We start from the raw sequence: 12,739 nt of genomic DNA on the forward strand, positions 1-12,739 counted from the left end.
CATATGGGATGCTGGCACTACAGGCGGAAACAGCTTATTATGCTCAGCGCCGGCCCCTCACTCATTTATTTTTAAAAGATTATTCGTTTATTTGGAAATCAGAGCAAGAGAAAGAGCAAGAGAGAGAAAGAGAGAGAGAGACATCTTCCATCTGCTGGTTCACTCCACAAATGGCCTCAACAGCCAGGGCTGGGCCAGGATGAACCAGGAGCCCAAGCACTCAGTCCACCTTGCTTTCCCCAGGCACATTAGCAAGGAGCTGATCAGAAGCGAAGCAGCTGAGGGCTGGCATGTGGTGCAGTAAGTTAATCCTCCACCTATGGCACCAGCACTCCATATGGCTCCACCTATGGCACCGGCACTCCATATGGGCTCCGGTTCAAGTCCCGGCTGCTCCTGTGCTGATCCAGCTCTTGGCTATGGCCTGGGAAAGCAGTAGAAGATGGACCAAGTCCTTGGGCCCCTGCACCCACATGGGAGACCCAGAGGAAGCTCCTGACTCCTGGCTTCAGATAGGCCCAGCTCTGGCCATTGCAGCCATTTGGGGAGTGAACCAGCGGATGGAAGACCTCTCTCTCTGTCTCTCCCTCTATCTATAACTCTACCTCTCAAATAAATAAATAAATACATATTTTTAAAAACTAGAAGTGAAGCAGCTGGGACACAAACTGGCACCCACATGGAATGCCAGCATTGCAGGTGGTGGCTTAACCCACTATACCACAATGCTGCCACACACCTCCAGTGTTACTTTTTAAATAATAACTTTATTGAGATATAATTGGTATGCCACATAATTCACTTATTTAAAAGCTACATACAAATAAATTAAATAATTTATTTGATTACAAATTAGACTGGACATCTCCCTCCCTTCTTTCTTTGATTATTCAAATTTTATTCCACATGATACTGGAGGTCCTGGCTAGAGCAACTGGCCAAGAGAAACAAGCAAAGGGCATCCATGTTGCAAAGGAGAAAGCCAAATTATCACTGTTTACAGATAGTATAATTTCATACATAGAAAACCCCCAGACTCCACCAGAAGGCTGACAGAACTAATATCCCCAGCAAAGCTGCAGGCTACACGGTAAACATAGAAAAACCAGTAGCACTGTTGGTTACAAATAGAGAACATCTTGAAAAGAAATCAAGAAAACAAACCCGTGTCCATCAGCTACACCAAAGAAAAGGCAAATTCTTGTATTGAAAAGGTAAGATTTCTACAATGGAAAGTATAAACCATTGATGAAAGCATTATTTATAAATATTTAAATATTTTTAAAATTGGGATTAGCATATAATACTTCTAGTTTTATGGGCTACAGCACAATATTTCAACATGTACACCAGCATTAACTGATCAGATCAGAATACTAGCCATACCAGACATCTTATTTCTTTACAGCTTGGATTTCCTGTCCAGTGTGAGCCTAAAAACAGCCCATTCACATAGGGCAGGTGCAGCGGTGGCAAATGTCCACACCCCTCCTAACTTCACATGGAAACTTCAAGCTCGATGCCACAGTATTAAGAGTTGGGGAGGCTAGGAGGTCAAGGTATTTCGTTACAAAAGCCTTCAACGCAAGATGTCTAGGAACTCCTCCATTCCTGCCTACTGTTGTACTGACAGTTTTGGAGGATGTAGATTTCTCGGCTGAAAATAACTTGGGTTTTCATATTTAGATTATATCAACCTGCTGGTTTTAAACTTGTGATTCTGACTTTGAGAGCTTAAACCTTATTAGGACGATGAGTTTTCATCCATGCTGAATGGAAAACAGTCCCCAAAGTCTTCATACTCTATTGTTCTTTCAGCTTATTTAATAAAACTGTAGTCAGAATTCCTGGGGTGCTGGTTCTTTCCTCCCAGCCTTGAGGCAGGGACCAGCACTGCAAGAAATCACAGAGAAATCGCACCGTGCAATGTCCCTGGGCAACCAGAGGAGGGGTCATCTCCCCAGGGAGGGCTCCTCTTCCAAGAGGGCTTGGGCAGTCGGTGCAGAGGGACCACCACGTGTTCTTGGCTGTGCTGGGCCCTGGGGGCTCCTCAAGAACTGCAGGAGACACCGCTCACCTGCTGTGTGGGGCGGGGTTCCCGGGCTCATTGCCTACCTGAGAGGAGGTTGTGGCTTCCTCCGGAGAAACACTGGTCCTGAGGGCTCAGCACGAGGCTGTCTTAAGGAGACAGATCCGAGGCTGTGATGCGGCCAAGTCTCGTCGTTTCTGGGCTGTGCAGGTCCTGAGGAGTTGAAGCAGGGAGTCCCTCTTTTCTAAGTTGTATTCTATTTGTGTGAGTGTGAAGAGGGGAAAAGAGAGTGCCAGTGAGGGAGAGGGAGAGGGAGAGGGAGAGGGAGAGGGAGAGGGAGAGGGAGAGGGAGAGGGAGAGGGAGAGGGAGAGGGAGAGGGAGAGGGAGAGGGAGAGGGAGAGGGAGAGGGAGAGGGAGAGGGAGAGGGAGAGGGAGAGGGAGAGGGAGAGGGAGAGGGAGAGGGAGAGGGAGAGGGAGAGGGAGAGGGAGAGGGAGAGGGAGAGGGAGAGGGAGAGGGAGAGGGAGAGGGAGAGGGAGAGGGAGAGGGAGAGGGAGAGGGAGAGGGAGAGGGAGAGGGAGAGGGAGAGGGAGAGGGAGAGGGAGAGGGAGAGGGAGAGGGAGAGGGAGAGGGAGAGGGAGAGGGAGAGGGAGAGGGAGAGGGAGAGGGAGAGGGAGAGGGAGAGGGAGAGGGAGAGGGAGAGGGAGAGGGAGAGGGAGAGGGAGAGGGAGAGGGAGAGGGAGAGGGAGAGGGAGAGGGAGAGGGAGAGGGAGAGGGAGAGGGAGAGGGAGAGGGAGAGGGAGAGGGAGAGGGAGAGGGAGAGGGAGAGGGAGAGGGAGAGGGAGAGGGAGAGGGAGAGGGAGAGGGAGAGGGAGGAAGCTCCTCCAAGCTCTGATACACCCCATAAATGACCTCCAAGCCTTGGCCAGGCTGAAGGCGGGAGCCAGGAGTTTTGGTTGTTGTTGTCACAGTAGGGGAAAAACCCCAAGTGCCTGGCAGAGCCTCGAGTCCTCCCTACCAGGCGGAGGACAGTCTCGGAGGATGTAGCTTTCTCGGCTGCCACTGACTGGGCCTTCCCTGTTTGGACTGCACGGACCGCACTGCCTTCTGGGCTTCGGGGTTTCTGCCGAGAAATCTGACCATGACTTAGGGGAAAGGGTGACAAAGCCACCTTCCTCTCAGCTCTAGAGATGCGGACAGTGTACCTGGCGGTGTCTTGGGCAACAGAACACGTGTTGAGTTTACTGAGGCCAGAGAAGTTGTTCCATCACTCACAGACCAATCACTCAGAGGGTAAAGGCAAAGGAGGGGATATACTAAGTGGAGACACTAGGAGATCTTCAAAAGACCCAACTTACCATCATTTTATCATTTTTTAAACTAGAAATTGAAGGCCACTGAGGCCTCCTACAGGTTTGAATTTCTCAAAAATGAAGTATTAATCCCTATCACCAATCAAAGGCAAAAGCTTTTAGGGTATCTTTTTAATTTAATTATAAAATTCCTGCGAAACCCCCCGTGAATTATCTGCAGCCGTGATTGGTCAATTTCTTGCTCTGACTTCATAATGCCTCACTGTTAGGAAAGTCGTATTATTACAGAGCCCCTGGCTGGGCTGGGATTGGTCCGTTTCTCGCTCTGACTTCATAAGGCGCCACTATGTGAGGTGAGCCCCCAAAAAGTATATATGGCCGCTGCGGGGCCTGGGTTTTCATCCGCCTTACCCAGAGAGCACTCTTTTGTGATCTGCGTAACTAGGACCCATCTAACCAGCCTTTGCGCTCGTTGGTGTTGCTTGTGCTTTTTCTTGGTTGTTTGTTTCTGGGTCTGTTTGGTTTTTGCTTTTTCCTGTTTTGTTTAGTTTGTTGTTTTCCTCCTCGTTGTTGTTTTGCCCATTTGGCCTTATTTTGCAGTTTTCTTTATTTTTGCTTCCCCCACTCTAGTCAGCTAGCACGCTCAGAAGTATCAGCGTTCGAGGATTTAGTGGCTTTTCCTCTTTGTTGTTTTCTGCTTTATTGAGATAGTCTTGCGGCTTTGCCTCTAGAGTAGTGAGAGTAGCTGGTGCTGTGTCTTAGTCAGCTGGGCAGTCAGGCCCCCGTGGTCCCTTTGTGTTGTAGGCAGTGCAGTGAGGGTCGGTGATTAGCTAGCGTGTGTCAAGCGGGTTAGGGAGTCGAGAGAGCGTAGTTAGGTGACCGGCGGCATGGAAGGCACCTTGGACGTCCATCCTGCTCTGGACGGGTACTGCTTCGTGGGCGTGCTCGGCCGGGGCGGCTTCAGCCTGGTGAAGCTGGCCCAGCACCTGGCATCGGGCAAGTACGTGGCAGCGAAGATCCTGTGAGACGCCTCTCCCAGCAGCCCGCTGTCCGAGCAGGGGGAAGCGGCCATCCTGAGGAGCCTGAGGCACGACAACATCGTGCGGCTGCTGGAGGAGCGGCACACGAGGACGCACCTGTTCCTGGTCATGGAGCTGGCGACCAGGGGCTCGCTCCAGTGCTACGTGCTAGAGCAGGGCAGCCTGGCTAAGGATGAGGCCAGGGCCCTGTTTGGCCAGGCGCTGGCCACCATGAGCTATTGCCATGCCCAGCGCGTGGCGCACCAGGACCTCAAGCTGGGCAACCTGCTGCTGGACAAGCACATGACCATCAAGCTGGCGGACTTCGGGCTGAGCCTGTGGCTGGAGCAGGGCACGCTGGAGCAGGGCACAGAGAGGTTGACCTGATGAAAGTAGAGCATAGAGTGATGGATCCCAGAGGTTGGTCCAGGGGGAGAGGGAGGGAGAGTCTCCAAGCATCCTCAGTGGCACAGGCACAGGAGGTTAGGAGTCTGAGGTCTCTGGCACAGCAGGGAGGTCCCAGTCTACAGAGCTGTGCATTTCAGCAGAGCTGTCCGTGTCCATATGGAATGTTCTCCCCATTGTCAACGGTGATTTGACCTCATGGGGTGCAGGATCACCTGCTCTGCAGTCCAACCCTTGCAGGTGGAGCCTGGCTGGACACCCATGCTACTGTTGTCTTGACCATCCAGTGTGAGGCCCACACTGGGATTTTTTCCAACCTGTTCAGGTCAATATGGCCCCTGGCAGCACTATGACATCCCAATTTGCCTGTGCAAAGCATGTGGGAGGAGAAAGCAGCTTTGGAGGCTGCCTGAGGAAACAGGACTGTCTGCCCTTTCCCTGGGAAGCAGTGGGATGGGGCCCTCCCCAACCCCGGTCAGCTTCTCTTCCACCAGGAGAAGGGGTAGAGAAGGGGCAGCGGGGCTTAATGAGTGACCTTTCTTCCAGATCAGAGCTTACACGCATGCTCCCCCAAGACGGATTACAGCTCCTTTGCTGATCTGAACCCTCCTGGCACAGAACTGGGCTGCGTGGGCTCCAGCAGGTGCTCACGTCACACATGCAGTGCCTCTGAGAAGTTCCATGGGGAAGTGACTCAGAGAGTTACAAGGTCACCCCAATGAGTGACCAGTGCTTCACGGTTGTCCTAAGTGACAGGGCTCTGAGCCGTGTGCTGGGCATAGGAGACCCTGTGACCCCCCCAACCTGCACGTTACCTGGATCCCACTGTCAAAAGGTCCCGTGGGAACTCCAGGTCCTGCCGGCAACTGTGTCCTGCCCCAAAGGCCCACCGCACAATGGCAATGGCCCAGGGACCAGGCCCTGTCGGGGGTCACAGAGGTGGCCTGGGCGAGGCCTCCAGGAGGCCGGGTTGCTGACTGCACTGCCGAGTTCCTGACCAGGCCCTATCCAATGTCTGCGGTCTTTCCACGCTGGCATTTCAGCTTTGAGAGCTGTGGAAAGAGCAGTCCCTCTGGGAGGCTTGGCCCTTGTCTGGGCATCCTTCTGCCTTCCTAAATCATTCAGAAATCGTATTCACTTTCCTTTCTCCTTCCTCCCTTTTACCTTCTTCCTTTCCTTTCTTCCTTTTCATAATGTTTTCTTCTGAGTTGACTATTATTATCCTTTTATCATTTCTTATTGGAGAGATTGTCTTTTCCTATTGGTTTGTAAAATATTAAGAACATATCTAAAATCAATACACAAACATACTGCAATGTTTATTTTTAGGTTATTTTTACTTTGTGTATGGGGTTTTAAAAGTTATACTTCAGAGTTGTTTTTCTAAGATTTATTTGTTTATAACAGGCAGAGTTAGAGACATCCTCTAGTTCACTCCCTAAATAGCCCCAATGGCTGGAGCTGGACCAGGCTGAAGCCAGGAGTCTGAAATTCTATCTGGGATTCTACACTTGGACTTTCTTCTCCTGCTTTCCCAGGCGGGAAGCTGCATCAGAACTGGAGCAGCAGGGATTCAAATTAGTACTCTTAAGGGATGCCAGTGTCACAAGTTGGGGCTTTACCCACTGAGTCATAATGTCAGCCCCTCCCTCCCAATTTTCAGTTTTATACTGTCAAAGCTTTCTCTCTTTGATGTCATATTCAGAAATCTTCTCCCTCCTCCCTCATTATATAAATATTGACCCATCTTCATCTTAGATTTTATAGCTTCTCACTTAAAGTCTAATTCCAATTGATTAACTATATCATATATTTGATTCATGGTAAAATGACTAAAAACCATAAACAATCAAATGCCCTCTATTACGGGTTGAGCAGGTCTTGTCTCCTCAAAACTCATGCAGATGTTTAACTTTTAAGGTCTTAATATTAGTTGTTAATGGATTCATGGTGGTGACTTGATGTACTTGTGGCTGCTAGGAGGTAGGGCTGCTAGGTGGTCTTTATGTTGTTGGGGTGTGCCTTTTGGAGGGCAGTTCTAGCAAGACAGTTTGTGGGTGATCCTGTGCCTACCGGGGAGTATGCCTGCCTAGCCCATGTAGTTAGCCTGACTGCTGGCAGGTGTCAGGAGCCCCAGGCACATTTCCCTCATCCCCAACCAGGTAAACTGCTCCTGGGTGTGGCCAGGCCCATCAGGAAAGCTACAGTAGCCTATGTGACCTTCAAGCAGGTTGGAGAAGCACAGCAGCACCAATATTGCCTCTATCCTATAGAATTAGTGCTGCCCTGAATTAGCTATGCCCCTTCTGCCTGCTCTTTGTCCCCTCTGCCTGACCTTTAAAAGGTGTGCTTGCTCGTTAATAAATCGGACTGTCGCTCCCCCTCTTCGTGGAGGAACGACACAGGACCCTGCGCTGTTCTTTTGTCTGCTCGGCCCTCCCCGGGTTTGCTGCTGGTTCTTCCCGGGTTGGCTACCGATCCTTCCACCTCCGTGGAAGGGCGGTTCCCCCTGCCACTTTCCCCACTTCCGCGGGGGAGTGGCACACCGCCGGCCGGCTCTCTCGGGGGCTGCTCAGATGTTATTCAGATGTTCCCCTTAGATGTTCCTGGTGCATGTTGTCTCTCTCCTCCTTTATAGTCCTCTTCCACCAATCCCAACTCTGCTACCCACACACCGAGTACGCTGCTCTCCTCCAATCAGGAGCAGCTCCTGCAGCTTGTCAAGTTGGTGAGAAGCAGCTGTGTAGAAGCTGTTTACTCCTCTCCCAGAGCCATATTGTGGGAGAGCAGATGCATAGAATAAGTCTTAATTCCAGTAACTTAGTCTAGTCCGAGTTGCTCCCCACAGCGGACATGTTCACTGAAACTTGTCTCTGGTGCCTCTTGCTGAAGAATGCCATCACCCCACCCATGCCAACAGTGCACAGAACTCGTATGGTGAGCCTGCAAGGGTTCGTTATTTTGAGTTCAAGTTCAGCTTCACTTCTCTTTCTCTGCTCATTGTATGACCAGTCCTCCAAACCCACCATGACCAGCCTCCATAGACACCTGACCATATGTGCAGCCACTTGATCAAGAACTGTAACCTCCAAACTATAGTTCCTCTTGGAGTGTTTTGGTTAAGGTAACAAGAGTGGATTAACACAGCCTTGATACCACAGTGATTTTTGAACTCTGTATCCCACACAAGTTCTGTCAATCTCCTCTTTCTTCCCCCTGAAGAACACTTTGTCCTGATATCTTCATCTCTAATTCCTTGGGGGACATCTCCCCTGGGTTTGCTCTCATTATGTGACTAAAACATCTTCAAAAGGTGCCACTGATTTCTTAACACTGCATGAGGCTGAATTGTGCCATCTGCTCCCAAAACACTTTCAGGTCCTAATTCTGCCTTCCTCTGTGTATGTAATCTTATTTGGAAATAGGATCTTTGTAAATCAAGGCAAGATTAGATCATAAGGGATTGGTGAAACAATGGCTTGGTGTCTGCCATAATAAGGAGAGGGAAATTTGAATACAGAGACATGGATGCACAAGGAGGGAGCCCACAGGAAATGAAGGGAAAGACAAGTCCAGTAGTCTCAAGGCAAGGCATGCCAAGGGTTGCCAGCAGCCCCTACAAGCAAGGACAAGGCAGGAAAGTATTCTTCTCTGGAGCCTTTCCAGGAAGCATTGCTTTGCTGACAGATTGACTTTGAACTTATAGCCTCTAGAACCAGCCACTCAGTTTGTGGTAATCTGTTATGGCAGACCTGGCAAACTACCATGACTACAGGCTCCTTGACCTGAATTCACTGGTCCAACACATCAATCAACACAGTCTTTCTAAAACTTCCTTCTCTTGTCCAATGGATATTAGTAAGTATAAAAAATACATTAGTAAGTATAAGAAATACAGTTTCAGGAGAGGATTAAGATGGTGGAATAGGGAGGGAGCCTGCTGTTCTGGTTGAGGAGAAGACAGTTTTTAAAAAGTAGAAAGCGTGCAGTCTCAGTGAGGAGTTAGGAGAAAACAGCAGAGGAAACTCTACACATATTGGAGGGACACAGTGGACCTACATGGAGGGCAAAGACACGTACAACTCAGGACGCCAGCAGCCGCAAGCCTCCACAACAGTGTTGGAGAGTGAGTTGGGACCAGACTGCAGCAGCCCACTGGTTTAAAAGCTGCAGGAAGAGCCTAGAGGGAATCCAGCTTGGAGCCCCATGGGTGATAGTGTACCTGCCAAACTAGAGGAGAAAAAACGAAGAAGGGGGCACGTTTTCTCTCTCCCCAACAACCCTACAACTGCATCCTACGTAACAAGCTGACAAGAACAGGTGCCACTTTGGACATATGTAACAGCTGTGACAGTTCATGTCAGCACTCAGCTACCAGCCAAATGGAGACTCCTGAGTCTGGTGGGGAGAACAGACAGGGGACTGGGTGCTTGTGACTGTGGGAGGCTTGTGTGCCAGGACTGTGAAAACACTGAGGTTGTGTGGGAGGACTCAGGTTGTGGCTGGGACACTGGGCAGTCACTGTGGGGCTCCACATGATCAGGGCTCCCTGGTTATCTGGCGAGAGACAGTGCTGGGGAATCTGAGGTTACACTGAGGACTGCACAGATCCTTTTTGTGGTCCTTGTGGCAGAATGGACGAATAATAAACCCACTGGGGCTAATGCCCAGCCACTGGTTTCCTTTGGGGATAGGAATACAGCTGAGTCTACACCAACAGGCAAGAACAAACCTCCCTTCTGATTAAAAAAAAAAAAAAACAGAGCGAGAGAGAGTGTGTGTCAACACACCAAACCTGGGTGTGCCACCTCAGACATGCCTTTCACTCTGGAGAACTAAACAGAGCTCCCTGGACACACCCACCACATGCCTCTAGATATTCCCTGAAAGCAGACACTCCACTAATTCGCACAGACTTAGTCCAAAGATAAAAGCCTCCACAGAGGAAAAAAAATAAAGAAGAAATCATCAAGGATCTCCAAAAATGCTGAATAACAAACACCAATTCAAGACACCAGAATAAGGAAGACAACATGACACCCCCAAAAAAGAACACAACACTTCAATACTAGATTGTGAAGATGATCAGATTGAAGAAATGCCAGAAATGGACTTAAAAATTTGATCATAGGATTACTTATAAGCAATCAGAAGCAAATGTACGAACTAATGAAATCCATACATGACATGAAAGAAAATTTCCCCCACAAAGATCTTAAAGAGAAACCAAAATGAAATCTTGGAAATGAAGAATTCAATAGAACAAATAAAAAATGAAGTGGAAAGCCTTAACAACAAAATCGGTGAAGCAGAAGAAAGAATATCTGACCTAGAAGACAAAGCACATGAAATTTTACAGTCAGATCAAATATGAAGAAGAAATTAGAAAACTAAAAACACTGTTAGTAATCTACAGGATACTATCAAATGACACAACATACAGGTTCTAGGAGTTCCTGAAGGCATGGAAAGAGAGAAAGGATTAGAAGGCCTTTTCAGTGAAATAATAACAGAAAATTTCCCTAATTTGGAGAAAGAAAGGGACAGCCAAGTACAGGAATCACATAGAACTCCTAATAGACATGACCAGAAAGATCTTTATCATGAGACATTGTAATCAAACTCTCCAAAGTGAAACACAAAGAAAAGATTCTATAATGTTCATGAGAGAAATACAAGATTATTTTCAGAGGATCTCCAATTAGACTCACAGTGGACTTCTGTAAAGAGAATGAAAAAGTACTGTTAAAAGTAGAAAGAAAAAGTTTGACTCAAGGACAAGAAGTAAACAAGATAAGGAGTTGAGCCTGTACAACCTTGGGTGAGCACAGAGTCTGTTTGGGGAATAGAGGGAGTCCTCTGTTCTTCCAAACAATGTTCTAACCAAGTTATGTGGAAATACGGCCCTGGGCAGGCCAGTTCACAGACAACTTTAAAAACATTTGCTTCTGGCCGATTTGCAAGCACTGCTAAGGTTAAGGTCAGGTAACGGGTTACATAAGGAAAGGATATAAAAGTAAAAAGAAAAACAAATGAAGGGGATACTGATTGCTTCCTGAATGCTACATGTGTTGCCCATGATGCTTTATTCTGGTGCTGTGGTTGTAAGTTTCTAACGGACAGGAGTCTTTGTAAATAAATCTTATCTTTCTACTTTCATGGGTATTTGGATGCTTATTCGTGAATTGAGCCTCTAATATTAAAGTCTGTACACAGCTCTTGGCCATATCACTATCTGGTCAAAATAACTTCTCATCAGAAAGCCCACAGGATAGGAGAGAACGGTAAGCTATACTCCAAGCCTTAAGAGAAAAGAACTGTCAACCCAGAATACTGTACCCTGCAAAGCTCTCATTTATGAATGAAGGTGAAATAAAGACCTTCCATGACAAACTGAAATTTGAGAATTTGCCACTACCCGTCCAGCCCCACAGAAGATGCTTAAGAATGTGTTGCACACAGAAACACAGAAACATGGTCATCACTACAAAAGAAAGTAAAGGAAGGAAATCTCCCAGTAAAAAATATAAAGGAAATCCAAAGTAAAAAAAAAAAGGAATATTTATGGGAAAATGGCAGGGCAAAATCATTTTTTATCAATAGTCACCTTGAATGTAAATGGCCTGAACTCTCCAGCTAAAAATCACAGACTGACTGAATGGATTAAAAAACAAAACCCATCTATTTGCTGTCTACAAGAAACACATCTCACCAACAAAGATGCATGCAGACCAAAAGTGAAAGGATGGAAAAAGATATTCCACGCTAACAGAAACCAAAAGAGAGCTGGTATAGCCATCCTAAATCAGACAAAATTGACTTTAAAACAAAAACTGTTAAAATAGACAAAGATGGGCACTATGTAATGAATAAACGATCTATTCATCAGGAAGATGTAACTATCATAAACATATAAACACCTAATGACAGGGCACCTGGATATTTAAAAGAAATGTAAAGGGATCTAAAGGGAGACAAAGACTCAAATACAATAGTAATAGGGGACTTCAATACCCCACTTTCAGCAATGGACAGATCAACCAGACAGAAAATCAGTGAGGAAACAGCAGAGTTAATCAATACTGTAGACCAAATGGAACTGAGATATACAGAACTTTCCATCCTACAATTGCAGAAAACACATTCTTCTCAGAAGGCATGGAGCTGTCTCTAGGATTGACCACACGCTAGGCCATAAAGCAAATCTTAGAAAATTAAAAAAATCAAAATCATACCATGCATCTTCTCGGACCACGGCTCAGTGAAGCTGGAAATCAGCAACTCAGGAATCTCTGGAGCATATGCAAACACTTGGAGACTGAACAACATGCTCCTTAACGAACAGTGGGTCATAGAATAAATGAAAAGAGAAATCAAAAAATTTCTAGAAACGAATGAAGATGACAATGCAACATATCAAAACTTATGGGATACAGCAAAACCAGTGTTAAGAAGAAAGTTTATAGCAACTGATGCCTCCAAGAAGAAATTGGAAAGGCACCAAATAAATGAGCTGTCAGTGCATCTCAAGGATCTAGAAAGACAACAGCAAACCAAACCCAAAACTAGTAGGAGAAAAGAAATAATTAAAATTAGAGAAAAATCAACAAAATTGAATAAAAAATAGAAAAGATCAGCAAAATGAAGAGCTGGTTTTTTGAAAAAATAAACAAAATTGACACACCATTGTTTCAACTAACCAAAAAAGGAGAGGAAAGATCCAAATCAATAAAATTAGAGATGAAAAAGAAAATGTAACAACAGACACCAGACATAAGAAGAATCATCAGAAAATACTACAAAGAGCTGTATGCCAACTAACCAAAAAAGGAGAGAGAAGATCCAAATTAATAAAATTAGAGATGAAAAAGAAAATGTAACAACAGACACCAGACATAAAAAGAATCATCAGAAATTACTACAAAGAGCTGTATGCCAACAAACTGGGAAACCTAGGAGAAATGGATAAATTCC

At 46.7% G+C, this 12,739-nt stretch overlaps 1 long non-coding RNA gene across 9 annotated transcripts in view; it reads right to left on the reverse strand.

Annotated features, from left to right (window-relative positions):
- LOC103349194 (uncharacterized) overlaps positions 1-12,422 on the reverse strand; it is a 43,153-nt gene extending 30,731 nt beyond the window's left edge. For 5 of the 9 annotated variants that reach the window (XR_011378209.1, XR_011378193.1, XR_011378196.1 and 2 more), the window contains exon 1: positions 2,116-2,354. This is a non-coding gene — a long non-coding RNA (uncharacterized lncRNA). Of the gene's footprint in view, positions 1-2,115; positions 2,355-3,046; positions 3,353-3,386 lie in introns of those variants that run through there. The other 4 variants (XR_011378208.1, XR_011378194.1, XR_011378195.1 and 1 more) reach the window with 4 other exon arrangements.
- Between the last annotated feature and the right edge of the window lie 317 nt (positions 12,423-12,739).

Source organism: Oryctolagus cuniculus, chromosome 1 (genome assembly GCF_964237555.1).
Source record: "Oryctolagus cuniculus chromosome 1, mOryCun1.1, whole genome shotgun sequence".
Lineage (NCBI taxonomy): Eukaryota > Metazoa > Chordata > Mammalia > Lagomorpha > Leporidae > Oryctolagus > Oryctolagus cuniculus.